Source organism: Papaver somniferum, chromosome 9, assembly GCF_003573695.1.
Source record: "Papaver somniferum cultivar HN1 chromosome 9, ASM357369v1, whole genome shotgun sequence".
In the NCBI taxonomy this organism is placed as follows: Eukaryota; Viridiplantae; Streptophyta; class Magnoliopsida; order Ranunculales; family Papaveraceae; genus Papaver; species Papaver somniferum.
This window is the reverse complement of record NC_039366.1, coordinates 77,544,820-77,562,986: the sequence shown is the minus strand read 5'-3', so window position 1 is coordinate 77,562,986 and position 18,167 is coordinate 77,544,820.

Sequence of the window (18,167 nt, the reverse complement as noted above, 5' to 3'; positions counted from 1 at the left end):
TTCGCCAGAACAATCATGACAATCGAGAAAGAAGGCGTATACAAAACCGGAATAATGATAATCTCAATGAGGAGTATGATAGAGTGAAAGAATGGCTGAAAGACAGCGAATTGAGTTGATAAGAAATGAACAAAATTATGGAGGGGAAAATGAACGACATCATCATTTGCGAATTCAAGATAGGGATGAGGAAGAGAATCGCAGAAGAAGACGAGATGAGGATAATGAAGAAGAGATACAAAATTTCGCAAGAAGATAGACGTGAACGCAGAAGAAGAGAAGCAAAATTAAAGAGACCAATGGGCAAGATTCAGGTGTAAATAAACAAATCTTGAAAGAATTAGAAGAAATGAGAGGAATGCTAAATAACAGAGGAGAAGTAGGTAGAAGACAATTGGATGAAGCAATAGAAGAAGCTGCGAAAACTCCATTTACAAGGGAAGTACAATTAGGAGGAATACCACCGAAATGCAATTTGCCCGCATTAACCAGCATTTTCGATGGAACAACTTGTGCAATTCAACACATTAAAGCTTATGTGAGGTGCATGTTACAATGGGAAAATCATGATGCGGTATTGTGCAAATATTTCGCATCCATTAACAGGAGAAGCGTTAAAATGGTTTGAAGGTTTACCAAAGAATACAATAACCTCCTTCAATCATTTGCAGACCACATTCTTGGGAGCATATATAAGTAATAATTCCTCACGACCTGGTATAGAAGATGTGTTTGGATTAAAACAAAGGATTGGCGAAAGTTTGAAACACTTGACTAAAAGATGGAGAACTATGTGTAGCGAAATGGCTGGCCGTGTAGATGAGAGATATCTCATATTATCATTTATCAATGCTATGTTTGCAACAAACCTGTTGTATGTCCAAATTTTCAGAGTCAAGAATACGATTACAATGACTGAATTGCGAGAACTTCAAGAAGAATACATTGCTTTAGAGGAAAACAAAATGAAATGGAATCATATCCAGTTGCGAACACCAGCTCACAAACAGCGAATGCAAGCTTATTACCCAAGCTAATAAACAAGTGGCGAATACTTCGCAAGTACAACAAGAAAAGGTGACAAGTAACAATCAGCAGAAATTGGTAGCTATGGGGAGCCGAGATCAAGAAGAGTATGAAAGAGAAAAAATTTCTACAGTCGTGGAGGAAATAACAAGATTCAAAGACTCGATCAACCGCAAGAAACTTATGGAGGTCAAAGACCAAACTTTAATAGAGGCAAGGAGGTCACAAGTAATATGGGAAGAAATCAAGATGCCACCTCTAAAGCAAGTGTGGAGAAGATATGGGAAGCTATAATTTGATGGAGAATATACCAACACCATGGAACATGGGAACGGAACCACCCCCCCAAATCACAGAAGTCATGAATTTTGTTCTTATCATCATTTTCATGGACATACCACAAACGATTGCAGAAATGTAAAGAGAATTATTTTGAGAATGATAGATCAAGGAAAACTAAACGACTTTCTGGTAGGGCATCCGCAATCTCAACCATTACCACCACCGCCAGAACATCACAAAGTGAATACGATGAAAAAGAAAGAAACATTCTTCATAGAAGTTGGTGCAAAAGCAAAAAATCTATTCTGTCACTCTATCGTACATTCATATAAGACAATTGAAGATTTTCATGATAATGTTTTAAGTAGAGTGTTCGCAAGAGATAATAATGGAAGAGAAATTATGAATATTGCGAAAATTTCGCGACTAGAGGAATGGCAGAAACAGATCATTTCTTTTACCGCAGAAGAAATTCCCGAAGGAGAAGAGGTGCATGACAATCCATTGGTAATAAAATTAGAAATTAATCCAAAACCAAAAGAATGAGGATGATGAAGCTGAAGATTCATGGGCAATCAATAGAATCTAGTCGATACTGGAAGCTCTGTGAACATCTTATTTTATCATACTTATAAAACCATGGGTGGAAGAGATGATGATCTTATACCATCAACATATAAGATATATGGTTTTAATGGTACTGCTAACAAGCCTAAAGGGGAGGTTACTATGCAAATTCCATTGAAGGGAATATCTTCTGAAATCTCATTCTGTGTCGTTGATGTAGAATCACCCTACAATGCATTAATTGGTCGACCTTGGCTACATGGGATTCTAGGTGTAGCTTCAACTTTCCATCAATGCATCAAATTCCCTCACCCCAATGGTGTAGGAATCATAAAGGGAGATTGGGTTGAAGGAAAGAAATGTTACGAAACTGAGATAGAATCTTGCGAAGGAAGAGCAAACAAGAAGGAAAACTGGCGACACAAAATCAAGGATGTACAAAGAAGTGAGAAGTTGATGGTGGATACAATCGAAAAAGAAAGGAGAAGAGATGTTACAAATTAATGCTAGCTCAGATAAAAAGGATGAACATACCATTACCAAGGAAGCAGTAGCAGAAAATCATAAAGAAGCAGAGGAGGGCAAAAGTAATAAAAACAAGAAATGTATGAATGATTAAGTTGTTGCGATAATCTCGCAATAAGTAAAATTCTCAAAAATACATTTGATTGAACAACAAAATTGAGATTGCGAAATTCAGATACAATATATGAATTGCGAGACTCTCGCAGAGATAATGAATTTTACAGAAAATAATCAGAAAGAATGACAAAAGAGAAAGAGGCGAACCTTTATGGCGTACACCCTAGTTCGCGAATACAATTTCGCAAGAGGCAAATGTAAGACCTAAAGTACGTCATATAAGGGGGTACCTATTGCATGATCAGGGAAAGGCTACACCGCCACCGGAACCTGAGTCATGGAGATTTGGGGTCAATGAAGCCCATCCGGGAGAGGCACCTTGGATTCTCAACTTAAGCATATGACTTAGGTTGGGCGACTAAGGTAATAAGGACTCTCCCAAGGAGTGCAGAATCTGATCAAGGCGCCGAGGTACACGGTTGAGTCAAGAGTGGAGGGCGTTTGAAGCGTCCTTGCCATTCTTGACAAGTCTTGGCTTATACTGCACTCGGCCTGAAGAAAACCCCACTTAGGGTGCAGTCTCGTAACCATAAGCCCTATAGGTAAAAGGGATAAGAGGCTGCGAAAACAACTGGTTGTTGTTAAGACTGGATGGGAGGAGCTAACCTTGTATGGTAGAAGTACGCCTCCTTGAAGGGGCAACCAGGGGGAGATAAGGGCGGCACCCTCCATTAGGGAGCTGATAAGTGTCTTAAGACGCAAATGTCATGAGGCTTTTTATTCGCAAGGATATTAAGGCTTGTCATATTTGTGCAACAATCCTGAAGAGGCAATAATACAAAAGAAAAAGATAAGACGAGATCAATGGGTTTTCGCATGAAAGTGCGAAGACGTCCTGCGATTTCGTCGCAAGACGGCAATGTCATGGGGCTTTATTTTCGCAAGAATATTTAGGCCTGTCATATTGTCGCAACATTCCTGAAGAGGCCATAATACAAAAAAAAGTTAAGGCAAGATCAATGGGTTTTTGCATGAAAATGCAAGGACGTCCTGCGATTTTGTCGCAATGACAAGAGGTGGCATAATAAGACCTTTAATTAGGAAGGCAAAATAAGACCACACAGGAATGAGATTTTGAAAAGAAACAAAATCACTTCGCAAAGGTTGCGAAATTATACAATAAGAAAAGTTTATGAAATCTCTCATTTGGATTCAAATAACAGAGGCAAGTATGGGAATGTATGAAATTAGAAAATGTTATTTATCTCCATATGAGAGATTTACTCAAAAATTCAAGAATTAATAATTATATTGATTAATTATTGCAAAGAAGAATTGTTTTCATTCGCAGGTCAAAATGAAAGAAACAAAAATACAGAAAGAAGAAATAAATGTACAAGTATTACAAAGAATCAAAGAAAGAAGTAAAGACTATTTCTTGGTTAATCCTCATTATCTTCACAGACTTGTTTCCTTCTTCATCTGCGTCAGAATCTTATCACCATCAGAACTTCCATCACTATCAGATCTTCATCGTCAGCTTCGCTATCAGAGATAATCAAACTGGGAGTATTCTGTGGGATTTCTTCTAAAAGACAAGGATAATCAGAATGTGGGATATTATGATCATCACAAACCATTGGATGGTTTGATTGCGAAAATGCATAGCGTCATTCTTAAAATTCAACGTGATTTGATTTGATTCTTCAATCTAGAATACTTGTCGTTGCGAGAAGAAAGATTCTTTGCGAGTTCCTTTTTCAGCTTCAAGTTCTTCAATCTTTTCACGATATTTATTTTCAGAATCTGCGAACAAAAGACAACCAATTATTAACTTGATGAAAATTCATAAGAAGCAAAAGATTAGTAAAGAAGAGCAATTAGCAACCTTCTCTGTCAGAAATCATGTCTCTAATCAAGGTGTATGTTCAACTTGGAGACTAACATTTACGCCTAAATCTTTTCTAGCATCATCTAAAATTTTCGCAGCCCAGACAAATTCATCCTCACTACTTATGAGAAGACGAGAACGAATTTGATTTTCCCTTTCGCAGAGTTCAATATTCTTGCGCGTTAGCTTCATCTCGCTCAAGTTGAACTTCAAGGAGAGCCTCTTGGAATTTCGCCAAAGCCTTGGCACCTTGATCAGAGATACGATCCTTATCATCTATGAGACCGCTAATTTTGGTTCTTAATCATTGGTTTTCTCTTTGGAATCAATAAGGAGACGCTTAAATCTGTTGGCTAAGCCTAAACTGGATCTATGATCAATTTCTAAGAGGCGAAATTTCGATCTAAGTTCATTTAGAGAAAGAGATGAAATTCTATCATTTGAGAAGCTATTTAAGGAATTGTTAAGACGTTCAAGAAGGGTATCATTATCCAAGGCATTAGGAAATGAGCGAAGAAGGGTAGCTTCATCAGAAAGACCATAAATGTCTGCAAAAAGGATCATTTAAATAAGATAAAACAACAGGATGAATGAATAAAGAGAAAAGAGAAAAGCATACCGTAAAGCTGATTATTAGCTTGTTGAAGACTAGAAATTTTATTCTTATACGAGGAAGAATCAATTTCTAATTGTCTATTTTTCTCGCGAAGACTTTAACTTCAGCTTCCAATTCTTCATTCTTTTGCGAAATTGAAGATTCTTCTTTTCAAGATTTTCGCGTCTTCTCTCTAGATCTGAGGCAACACAAAAGAAGCTTTTCCAGCCTGCGAAAAAAATAAAAAATATTAATATAGAAAGAGATTTTGAGTTATAACAATGAAAAGTAAAAAGATAAAAGTATACCAGACTATTGAGAGAATGCAAGAAGTCGGGAGTCACTGATCTAGAAACTCCGCGAAGAGAGTATCACCATCCAGTAAAGGGACATCACAAAGGGTAGCGAGAGCTTTGCAGGTATTTGCGAATTGGCTATCTCCCATTCCTTGTAGAGAATCAGAAAAAGGCCAGAAAGCTTAGCCATAGAAGATTCAGGTGGAGAATCTTCAGTTGCAGCAAGATCATCGTTATCCTCATCACCCTTATCATTTCAGAATTTCGTTAGGAAGAACATTTGAAGGAGAAGAGAACGAACTTTTCTTTTCTTTGGAGGAGGACCAGTTGATTTTTCCCTGCGAAGAGTACCTTTACCTTTATCACCAATCTTCGCAGCATCAACAGATTCTTCTACTTCAGCAATAACTTACACACAGATAGAAATAAGAAATGGAAGCATGGAAGTAACAGTACTATTTAAAGTCATAAGAAAATTTCTTACCTCATCTGTGTATGAGCGAAGAGCTAACAGAGTACTAGATTTCCCAGTCCTGTTATAACTATCTTTAGTTTTTGGATCTGCGAATATCGCAAGAGTTAGCGAACAGAATAGTAAAAATCAATAAAGAATATAAAATGAGTTAAAGGGAGAAATACCTCTTTCTCCTTCTCGGGCCAGAGAAAACCCAAGGTTGATATGCAGCGAGATTCGCAGGAAGAACGTTTGATCCAGCAATGTAGGACCCTTTAGCATTAAAGGAAACAACACCATTTGTCATCTTTGGATTGGCGAGGAGTTGTGTTTTTACCAGAATGCCAGTCAATATCTTGCATAAGAATTTTGGCTTCATCAATGTTATCTTTCTTTCTTAATCGAATACCCCAGCGAGTATTCTCTTTCTTCATGGAGATAAGTTCGTAGTTTTCAAAGAAATTCGCCACTGTATATTTCAGCAACTATCTCTAGGTTGCGAATTTTGGATCCCTAAGTTCTTTGGAGTAAAGAGATCCTCTACCAGCACCACGATTAGCGAACTCTAGCATCAGACGGATGCAGTCCCCACTTAGTTGGAAAAGGCTCGCGAAAATCCCGGATGAGCGAGAATTTCATAAAATAAAGGAATGTCTGGGTTATAAAGAGGAATAGGGAGACCTGCGAGAATTTGACCTAGCGAAATTATGATTGATTGATCATCACAATTTTGATTGGAGAAAAGCTTGACAGAAAGAATTGATTTGGCATTCACACCAGGAATAGGGGAGAGTGTAAGACCTTTATTAGCAAGATCTTTTTGGAAATCTTGTAGATTCTTCTCATATCTATGACCACTTGGATCCATGTTTGAATATAGAGTATGGGAATGTATAGAAAGTAAAAGAATTGAAGGAAGAAAAAATTACAGCAGCAGAATTTGCAGAAGAATGACAGAGTTGCAGAGATGAGAGAATAAAAATAGAAGAGAAAGTAAAAAGAAAAGTGGAAAGAGGGAGGGAGAAGAGTATAGAAAGAAAATTTACTTCTCGAAGAAATAAACACCATTAAGACGAAGAGACGTGAGTGGTTGAAAGGTAGCGGTTACAGAAGACGTGTCAAGAAATAAATGGAAGAGAGAGTACATGTAATAAATGTGGAATATGAAAAGATAAGCAGTTGCGGCATTTCTCACATCATTCTCTACTTTGCAGAGAAGATATGAGAAGAGGCAAGATGTAGGATCAGAATCTCGCAACAATTATGTCTCAGCGAAATTATCAATGGTACAGCACAATAGCATCGCAGAATAATTTCATAAATGATGTCAGTAAGGAACATGAGAAAGATGTGATAGTCTTGCGAAAATTAGAAAGCTTGCGAAGTTAACATTTGTAAGGTTGCGAGAATTTACCAAACCATATCCGAAAATAAAGGACAGATTAGCTGTCATCCATTATGTATTTCCTTATAAATATTCATTCGAGTTGTATAGGAGGGGGGGAGATCTTTTTGAGTAAGAAACAAGTAAATAGGAGAGAGAAAGTTCAGAGTAGAGATCATTCTTGACTTCTTTATCTTTCTTGTAAGAACATTCAAAAATTAATCAATAAAATTAAGAGTGTAAACCTAAAAATGAGTTGATTAACAATGAAATCATATGAGGGGTGTAGTGTAGGATTTCCTGCAACTACACCAACAATTAAATGCATATCTTTAGAAAATAAAAATTGGTAATGTGCATTTACTAATTGGAGATTTTCTACTAAGATTTCGGTCAATATTTGGACAGAGCATTTCCAGGAATTATGAAAACCGATTTTGGCTTTATTGCATATCTTTGAGAATATTCGATTTTGGAAATTCCTTGGTGTCCAAACTTCCTTGGTCTATAAATATTGAAGTTTGCATTTCGAGCAAACTAATCCTCAGAGCCAGCAAAACTAGCTAGTTGTGTTTTTATTGGTGGAGCCGTCTATTCGGAGAGGAAAGTACCCTAATTAGGCGAAATCTCTTACGATCGCTCGTTTTAAAGACTTCTTTGGGATTAAGAAGCTCTACGGGTACCGTTGGTGGGAAACTAGATAATTGGAGTTTATTATTAGTTTTCGATTGATTTGATTGACAACGGTTGTTGGACTTTGATTGCACCTAGTTTGTTTATGCTTGAGAATCTTCTCTTCTGATATAAGATTCACTCAAACTAGATCAAAGTATCGACGGGGATCTTTAAACTGTTTTTGATGGTGGATTTTAGTTCAGGGCTAAAATTGTAAAAAACAGATTTGGTGTGCCGACATCCTGCAAAGGGTAAAGTCGTGATGAGTACCTCTTCACTTCATTTATTTGAAGCAATTCAATAAATACATAAAATTCACCCAGAATGGTGCATATAGAAATAATCCCGAATATTCTGTGAATTTTTAGCATTATTAATTAATGCATGATTAGCCCAGTACTTCATGTTTTGTTCCTAGCCGAACTCTCAGTACTAGCATGACATGACGACTGAGTGTTCACTCTCAGCAGAGTAGCATGAATCTCCGTGCCAATATTGAGACATGCATGGAATACCCACACAGGATACAACACCCTCTGACAGAGAGAGTCTCGCATTGACGCGCTTTGGTTAGCCCGATCGAGCATGCTTAATTTCCTTAAGGGAAATCTAGACTGTCCAAATCAGTCTCAGAAACGATCGCGGCCACACAAGTTGGTCACGCAATTTTAACAAGCCTAGCCAAACCCTGGCAAGAGTAGGTGAGTATCGTGATGACCATCGGCGGGCCCACTTATGCCCTAGCCGGTCGAACATCACACGAAGTTCTCTCAGCACGTCAAACGCCAGCCCTAAAATAGGGTGGTTGCGCTGCTTTGGAAGAAGCTCAACGAGCTTAGACTGTTCAATGCAGTCTTAAAGTCATCACGACCGTCCAACTCACCAGCCTGGTTGGACGGCTTTGATCATCCCACGATTGATCAGTAAAGCGCTAATGCACGCATTAGCGGGCCCACTCCTCACCCACCTGATCGGTTTTCTCACGACCTATCCCTAGAGCAATTAACTCTTGCTCGAAGTGAGGATGGTGTGATGCTTAAAGGGTCGTGGGAACTCCACTAGCGTCTTAAGTCGATCACAACCATCCAACTTCGCCTGCATATTTGGATGGCTTGGATCGCGCCTAGGGCCATCGAACAAGTACACATATGTTCACCGTCGGCCCAACATGGCCCCCACACGGTCGGTCTCCCCAAAGAAGGAGCATAGCCTTCCAAACCGTTTGGCCAAAGTCATGCGTGCATGACTGCTTCAAAACCCTAATTAGGGTTTGCGGCATTGCATAACTGCCGCAGTTTGATCACGACCATCCATCTTCGCCAGCTTGGATGGAGGGTGTAGATATAAATTAAGGAGGTCCAGAGAGTATCAACGTGATCACCATGGGCCCACCTATACGTGTAACCGATCGGCCTAGTCCAACCATGGTCGAGCGCGTCGAAACGCACGCCCAAAAGTGGCATGTCGCGCAGCTTCCAAATCCTTTGCGACAATGAATTTCTGCCGCAAACCGATCTCAACCACTCACCTTTGCCGGTCAAATTGAGTGGCCTAGATCGCACCTTAGTGAGACGAGACAACATGGACCTGTACACCGGCAGGTCGTCTACACGCATGCCTGGTCGGTCCCACCAAAAATGACGTCCATGCTTGAATTCGATCGATCAAAAGAGTGATGCTTGCGCACCTCTTAAAAACCCTAAAATTCCATCAACGGTCGCAAATGAGAGTCGCAAACCATCTTGTCCGTCCAACTTTGCTAGCTTGATTGGAAAACCTAGGTTAAAATCTAGACGACCAATAAAGCATCCCGATGATCACCGTCCGCCACTCTTCCACAGGGAGTGACCGACCGAAGCATGGCTCGCCCAAGCAGCCTCCAAACAATCACTCGAAGATGGTTGGACGTGATGCTAATTTAAGGAGCTTGATCCGCGACTTATTCGGTCAAGCTTTAGAACAATGATGCTTCATACATATTGATTGTATTCAATGCATATCGATCTCCTAAATAACTCAGTTATTTAACCTAGCATCGTATGCTACTTCATGTGGGTCCCACGATCCACTCATTCGAGACATCAAGCATGTCACAAACTTGGGGATACTTACTGGGGTATTGGTCTCGCGGTTTACAGCGTGCAACGTACAACGCGCCATTACAAGAACGTGTCAGGGAAATACGGACGGTTAACAGTGATAAGGGAAGTGGGCAAAGACATGATCGTGTAACACTTCTACACGACCCCACTACTCCATCACTTCACTTCCTCCACTTCTTATGAGATGAGGGTTACGCTCAATGACTTGTATAAATAGGTTCCTCAACCTATTTCAAAAAACACAAGAGACACGCACAGAAAAACCAAGTGTTGTCACAGTATCCAGAAAACATCAGAGCTGACAGCTTACATTGTGCAAGCCAGTTCAACATTATGATACAAGTCATAAATAGCTAACACCTTCACAATCTCAAAACCTTCTTCGCTTCCCTTCCTAAGATCAACCCCATCTCCTTCACTTTGTGACTGAAGCAAGTCTGGGACGGCCATTTCTTGGTTTAGGTCAGAATTGTATAGATTGATCTCTCAAATCAAAAGCACTCCCGTGCAGTGCATTTGTTTAGGGTTTAGATTCGTTTCTCATCCACACACACCCAAATTTACCAAAACCAGCGGAAACAGTTTTCACCCATAAACAATTGGCGACCGCAGTGGGAGATTAATCTCTCGATTGCAAGATAAATTTTCAGTTTCATTTCAATTTGTTCATATTGCAAGATGGTAGAACTTAGATCAGGATCAGCGATCAATTCCGATGGAACTAACGCCGACAACACTCTTGGTGTCGATATCCCTGTCAGTGGAGCTGTCATGCAGAATGTGGTAAATACATCTCGTGGAGCCGTCTCCTCTACCACCAACACCAGCGGAGCAGAAGATATTCCAGTGGGTGTGACGCCTCCTATCACTAGAGCCAGGTATCCACAAACGACGGCATTTCTTCAAGTGTAACGCCTCCAGTTGTCACTAGAGCCGCGGCCACTCCCCCATCAGGGCGGGGGACTGGAGGAACAAGAGCAGGACAACCCTATATTACCATGGTAGATTTGATGGAAAGGCAGGAAGTTCTTGCTAAGACTCAGACAGACATGGCTGCAACCCAGAAAGAGGTACTCACTTTTCTCAAGACATTGACTGAACAGTTTCCACAGGAGCCACGACATCCCCCAGAACCAACAAGGAGCGTAGTCAATACACCCGGAGTAGGCACTTCAGCGGTGCGCGCCTACATGGACGAGGAAACTCATGAACACCCAAGGGAAAGAGACCAGCCATCCAACTTCATCACGCGTGAGGACCTGGAGCGATTCCTCCAAAACCGGGGCAAAGGAAATTCAATGGAAGCACACAAGCATCAACCTCCATACCTTCAAGACGTGCAACGGATTCCTCTTCCAAGAGGCTACACCTCTCCTCAATTTTCCCTTTACGATGGTACTGGTAACGCTCCTGAACATATCTCTCGATTTTTGGAATCTTTAGGAGAACATGAATACAACCATGTTCTCCACCTGAAAGAGTTCTCGAAGTCACTTACTGGAAGGGCATACACCTGGTACAACAATATCGCACCTAACAGCATATCCAATTGGAGTGAGATGGTCAGTGCCTTCTACAGGAAGTACTTCTTTGTGTCTGAGCAGATCACCTTTTCAGACTTGGGAAGAATCTTTCAACGGAACAACGAGCATCCAAACGACTTCGTTAAAAGGATTAGGATTCAAGCGTTGGATTGTCATGATCCGAACGTCACCGAACGCCAGTTGGTGGAGCTATGCATTAACGTAATGGTTCCCATATACCGATCTTTGTTGGAAAATCTGGGATTTCAAACATTTACGGAGCTCCACGAAGCCGCTAAGCGTTCGGCCACGACAGCCCCAGCATTGTTAGAAACAACCAGAATTGTTTGAAACGAAGATACACGTGAGAGTCGAGGAAGCATGCGTCTCATCAACAAGCAGTATAACACTGGTCCTTCTGTGAGCGTGGTGGGCGAAGGAGGAAAAAGGAAAGCTTCAGCAACGGAACGACAACCGTAGCGTGCAGCTTCACCGCAGACAACTTCATCTCGAAAGGGAACGGGCAAGGCTCCTGCGCAAAAAGCTGGAGATACCGTCCCGAACTTCCCATTTCCCATGAATGAATTCATCGAACTCTTAGAAGCATGGATTCAAGATAACGTGATCAAGCTACCTCCTCTTAGACGTCCGCCAACCGAGGAAGAGATGGCTAATCCCAAATATTGTCGTTACCATAGGTTCGTCCATTACCCGACTAAAGATTGCAACAAATTGAGGCACATTTTCAGAAAAAAGGTAGAGGCAGGAGAACTCCAGTTAGGAAATGAAGGAGTTCATAGGGATTCTCTTCATATTAGGAGTTGCATGATCTCCGGGGATTCTATTCAAAAGACTGTACAGTCTATGATGGAACATTTGTGTGAAATCATGTATTTCTCTAAGGCACAGCGTCAAGACTTATTTGCAGCCCTCAACCGCATTGTGTCAGGCAGGCGTATATATCCAGAAGTGGAAACAATTTTGAAACCCCGGTCTTTCCTGGAAGATGCAACCGGCAAGAGTAACTGGGGACTCTTGATTGTCACTCGTTTAAAGGATGTCAAATTCGATAGCACATTGATTGATGCAGCTTCCGAATTCAACATCATCACTGTCAAGACCCTGAAAGCCGCAAAGATCTCAAGACATGAAGCTATTCGTAGCCTAACCGTAATCAAGAGTTCAGAAGGAGAGTTCGTGGACGCCTATGGGTACATCGATCTCGAAGTTAAAGTGGGTGACGCTCTGACACATGCTAAATTTTACATAGTCAAGGAATACCTGAATTATGATATGGTCCTGGGACGCTCGTGGATACACGACAACAAAGCAACGCTGGGAGTATGTCCTTTGCCGGTTTCAACACCTGAAAGGATTTCCAACAAACCATCCATTCATGAAGACTACCTGTTTCCGTATCGGCATCTTGCAGATGTGACACAACTTCCCGGAGAGAGCCCGTCAGCATACCTTAAAAGGTTCCGAGCTCAAGTAAGTCTCATCAAACAACCCTTTTTACAACCAGTCACTTCTTCTTCTGATAAGTCCTGGGGACTCGCTCCAATCAACAATCCAACCACCACTAGGACGTTTGAATGGGAGGCCGGTCCTTTTAAACGATTTGTCAAAAGTTTAGAAGCCATCTCGATCAAAAATGACGGGTCCAAGGACCAGGTAGTTACACAACGCCCAAATCCATTTCAAATTGGAGACTTGGTAACAAAGGCGACCGCATTTCAAGTTGGGGATGTGACAGTGAAAGTAACCGCCCAGTCTGATTCACCTACGGAAAGGGAAGATAAGCCGTATCTAGTGGCAGATGTCATTTTGGGCGGTTACTGCAATCTCATCAATGCGGACAAACTGGAAGGCGTGACGATTCACTCACGTTGGCTCAAACTCTACAGCACCTAAGACGCTGTGCTACCACTTCCTCCAGCGTTCTCCATAAACATTGTTGATAGGGTGTAGAATATATCCTATTTATTATCTATTGTTTATGTTTTCTCTGTTATTTTTCTTGTAAATTATGTATTTTACGCGTGTTTTGAGTTTTATAGCTACTTTGGAGTCGCACGGAGGAAAGAAGAAGAAATCACCCGATTTAAGCAAAAAGGCTAAAAAGTTATGTCACAGGAGAATGATATCGGGTGTCAAGCCAAGGATAAGGGGCAACTCTTCTGGAGGAGCACTGAAGACAGATAGCTGAGGATAAGGGGCTGCCAAGAACTGGGTCATATGCAGCAGTGGGTGTCTCAATCCAACCCACCTCATAACCCTACATCGAGAGACAATTTCTCTCATTTCAGTTTCTCTGAAATTGAGAAAGAACAGCAGCCATGAAACTCATAGAAGGAAATTGAATCTGAGATCGAGATGGAGGCGTAACTTAAAGTGTACGAGAGATGAAATTGATGAGACGAAGAAGAACAAGAAAATCTGAGATAGAGATGGGTATATGTTGTGATGATTTTAGGGTTTTGCTGTGATTCGATTAAACTGAGAAAAGGGTATCCGAGAGCTGTTGGTGGTGCTGTTAATTGGTTCGAATCAAGAATGGGTATGTGATTGATGTGAAGATGCTGCTATTGAGAGGCAAAGCCACAGGTTAGGGTTTGTGGCAACTGACATTGAAGATTATGAAGAAGATGAAGCAGTGAAGATGTTGATATTCATGGGTTCGACTGAAATTGAGAGGAGAGATGTTGTTGATGGGTCTCTGGAATTGACGAACAGAGAAGCAGTGATGGGTTCTGGTGATGCTGCAAATATATGGCAGAATGATTGAATGGAAATTGGGTCATGCGTGCTTGTTTATGAATTGCAGGAAAGCTACACTGAAGGATGAATTAGATGAATGTGTTAGGCTTGTTACAGGGAAGAAGAAGAATGGCCTGAATTTGGCCATGGAAGATTGTGAAGTAGCTGAAATGAGATGGGTTCTAACTGAGTTAGATGATGGTGGTTCTGCAGTGGTCAATTGGCTGAGATATTGGACTTGAAGCTGTATACTGCAGAAGTGTTCGTGGTAGGTAGGCAACTTCAGTTATAGATGTATGCATAGGTGAAGTACAGGTAATTGAAGCAATCTTGTTGCAGGTAGCAGAGTAATGGTGGTTACAAGTATGGGTTGAACTGAACTAGAGTTGGGGTTTGAATTGGATTGAGAAATTGCAGGTGAGCTGCAGTTTGCTGTTGGCCTGATATGGCAGTGAAATTGCAGCTGTGTATGAAGCTGAATTTGTTGGTGGCAATAAGAATGAGCTGCTGGGAGTATGTGTTGGATTTGGCTGCTGATGTTAAGTAATGCAGAGATTATGGAGCTGTGTGAGGGACAGAAAGTGAAACTGCAGTTGAGAGTCTGAGCAGAGTGGAAGCTCTAGCTGTTATGTTGGTGCTGCAAGTGGTTTTGCAGTGATAAAGAATGGACTGAAATGACAAAGGTTTTGGTGGAGTTGCATCTGCAGTTCAAGTTTGTGGACTGAAGAAAGTGGTGCTGATGTAGCTATTTGGGTTCAGTCAAGTTCAAGATGGAATTGGTGGTGTGTTGGTGTTGCCACAGATAGGAAGAAGTGGCAGCTGAGTAGTTGGTAATGTTGCAGCTGAGAGAATGGGATTACATTGCAGGCAAGAGTGTACCAGTGTGCTGGTACTGGTGAATTGCATCTGAAATGGCACTGCAGTGGAAGGAACTGAGATTGCAGGGATGTTGGTAGTGATTTTGATGTTATGACAGGGTTGCAGCGGTGATGCAGAACAATGGACTGAAATGAAGTATGTGTAGATGAATGTTAGGAACAGTACATGGGCTTTTGAAGACTTGACCTAAGAAGAGCTACAAAAAGAAAAGTTTTCTACTTTCTTTTATCACGTATTTTTTTTTTTCTTGGAGCTTTGGAGATAGCCGCAACTAGGGTTTGCTTTCGCATATTTTTCATCTTCTTAATTTATTATTGATTATGATTATGATGAATTCCATTATTATGAGTAACTAAATACAATTATTGGTTAGGGATAAAAGTTGATTTCTCAAGCATGATATTTAAATCAATGGATTAGTTTTGTCTCAGCTTTATTGTTTATGATTCATGGTTTATATTGTTTTATGATTTGAATGCTAGTTTGGTTGAGTCCGGAATCAATTAGATTAGTCTTCATCTCTATTGCTAGATTAGGGTTATTATACGAAAAAGTGATAATTCCTGATTACAAGTAGCATAAATGTGAGTAGTGCTTGTAGTGATATATCCTACTAGTCACATATGAATCATAACCTTTGCTAAAACGAATTAGTGCTTTTACACGTTTGTTTGCATTGATTAGTCTTATTTCATAGAACTTAATGCTCTTAGGGGAGTTAAACTTAATTGTTCTTTTACACTTTAGATTTATTTCTAGGTAGATTTCACAATAGCATCTTTTAATGTTGTTTGTGATAAAATCGGGAAATAAATGGGATACTCCTGCGATCAAGATATCCTAGGATTTTTAGTAAATGAGAGATTAAAATTCCAATTCTAGTCATTGATGAAAATACATGTTTGTGAATGATACTATCACGTGACCAATATCTTCTCCTTATTGATTATTACAATTACTTTATTGCTTTCAATTAATTTTATTGCTTTGTTTATTTAGATAAAACAAACCCCCCCTGGTTACTTAAGAATCTGAAAATTTGATAACAACAAAAGCCTCTCTGTGGGAACGAACTCCTTCTTATTACATACTATATTTATATTTAGTTGAGTGAGTAAGTGAAATTATTTTTGACGCATACGACAGCGATCAAATTTTGGCGTCGCTGCCGGGGAGGCATACGGCTTGTTATTAAGTTTTTAGTTTCTTATCATCATTTCTGCTTTCATATTTGCTTTTTGTTTTCTTGTCTTGTTTCTCACTTGTTTGCGAGAATTGTTTTCAGGTACCTAATCCCTGGCTTCTAAAGATTGGAACTATCCAAGGTGCGGGATAGCTACTCGAAGAGGCACAATACTTCAACCAAGTCAAGACACGACGGAAGAACAAGAGTTAGAAGTGGAAGAAGAATTACAACTAGAAGAAGAACAAGAGGTTTCATTTGTAGAAGAACCACTAGTTGAAGAAGAAGAAGAAGAAGCAATGGGTGATGCAAATCGTACACTCAAGGACTTGGCTTCTCATAGGCTTGATGCACAACGGTGGTGTATTGAGACAAACTCAACCTTCGAGATCAAGCCGGGGTTGATTAGAGAGTTACCGAAATTTCATGGCATGGCGAATGAGGATCCAAACAAGCATCTCATGGATTTCCATACCATATCCACGGCCATGCTACCACCGGAGACTAATGCCGATGGTGCAATGTTGAAAGCTTTTCCTTTTTCTTTGGCGGACAATGCTAAGGAGTGGTTGTATTATTTACCATCCGGAAGTGTCACTACATGGAACGGGTTGAAGAAACTGTTGGAATATTTTCAACACCGCTTACCAAAGGGGGGTCCTGGGGGGCATCGCCAATGGGTATTGTTGAGGATGTCCTTGTTCAGGTTAATCAATTAGTATTTCCAGCTGACTTTTGTGTGTTAGAGATGAATGAAGGGTCACCAGACTCGTCTCTTCCATTGTTACTTGGGCGTCCCTTCATGAAAACGGCGAAAACCATTATTGATGTGGATAAAGAAACGCCAACTATGGAGTTTGATGGAGAAACAATATGTTTCAACATTTTCGAGACGACGAGATATCCTAGTGATGTCCACTCTTGTTTCTCCATTGATGTTATGGATACATTGGTACAACAATTATTTGAATTGAATGGTGATGATGCTTTGGAAACCGTTTTAACTACATCCATGGATAATGGTGTAGAGTGTGGTAATGAAGTCAAGGAAGCCCTTGGTGATCTTAATTCACTACAAGGATGTCCGGAAACTCATAATATCTCTTTTATTTGCAGTGATGAAAAGCTTGTACCTTCCATTGTTAAATCTCCAAAATTAGAATTGAAACCTCTTCCTGATCACCTAAAGTACTTGTACTTGGGTGACAAGGAAGACTTACCTGTGATTGTTTCTAACAAGCTTAGTGAATTACAGGAGCAAAAACTTCTAAGGGTGCTAAGGAAGTACAAGACGACCATAGAATGGACAATTGCAGATATCAAGGGTATAAGCCATGTCGTATGTATGCACAAGATTCGTTTGGAGGACGATGCAAAGCCTACAAGGGAAGCGCAACGTCGTTTGAACCCTCCCATGATGGAAGTTGTGAAAAAGGAGATACTCAAGCTTTTGGACGTGGGTGTCATCTACCCCATATCCGATAGCAAGTGGGTGAGCCCGGTACAAGTAGTACCAAAGAAATCAGGTGTGAAGGTGGTGGAGAATGATAAGAACGAACTTGTCCCAACTCGTGTGCAAACCGGTTGGAGGGTTTGTATTGATTACAGGAAATTGAATGCCACCACTAGGAAGGATCATTTTCCATTGCTTTTATTGATCAAATGCTTGAACGTTTAGCTGGACACTTACTATTGCTTCCTTGATGGTTTCAGGTTACAATCATATATGATAGCACCGGAGGATCATGAGAAAAACCACTTTCACTTGTCCTTTCGTACTTTTGCTTATAGAAGGATGCCTTTTGGCTTGTGCAATGCTCCAGCTACCTTTCAAAGGTGTATGGTAAGTATCTTCTCAGAATATGTTGAAAACATAATCGAAGTGTTTATGGATGACTTTAGTGTCTTTGGTGATTCATTTGACCTTTGCTTGCACAACTTGTCATTAATCCTTGAACGATGTGTTGA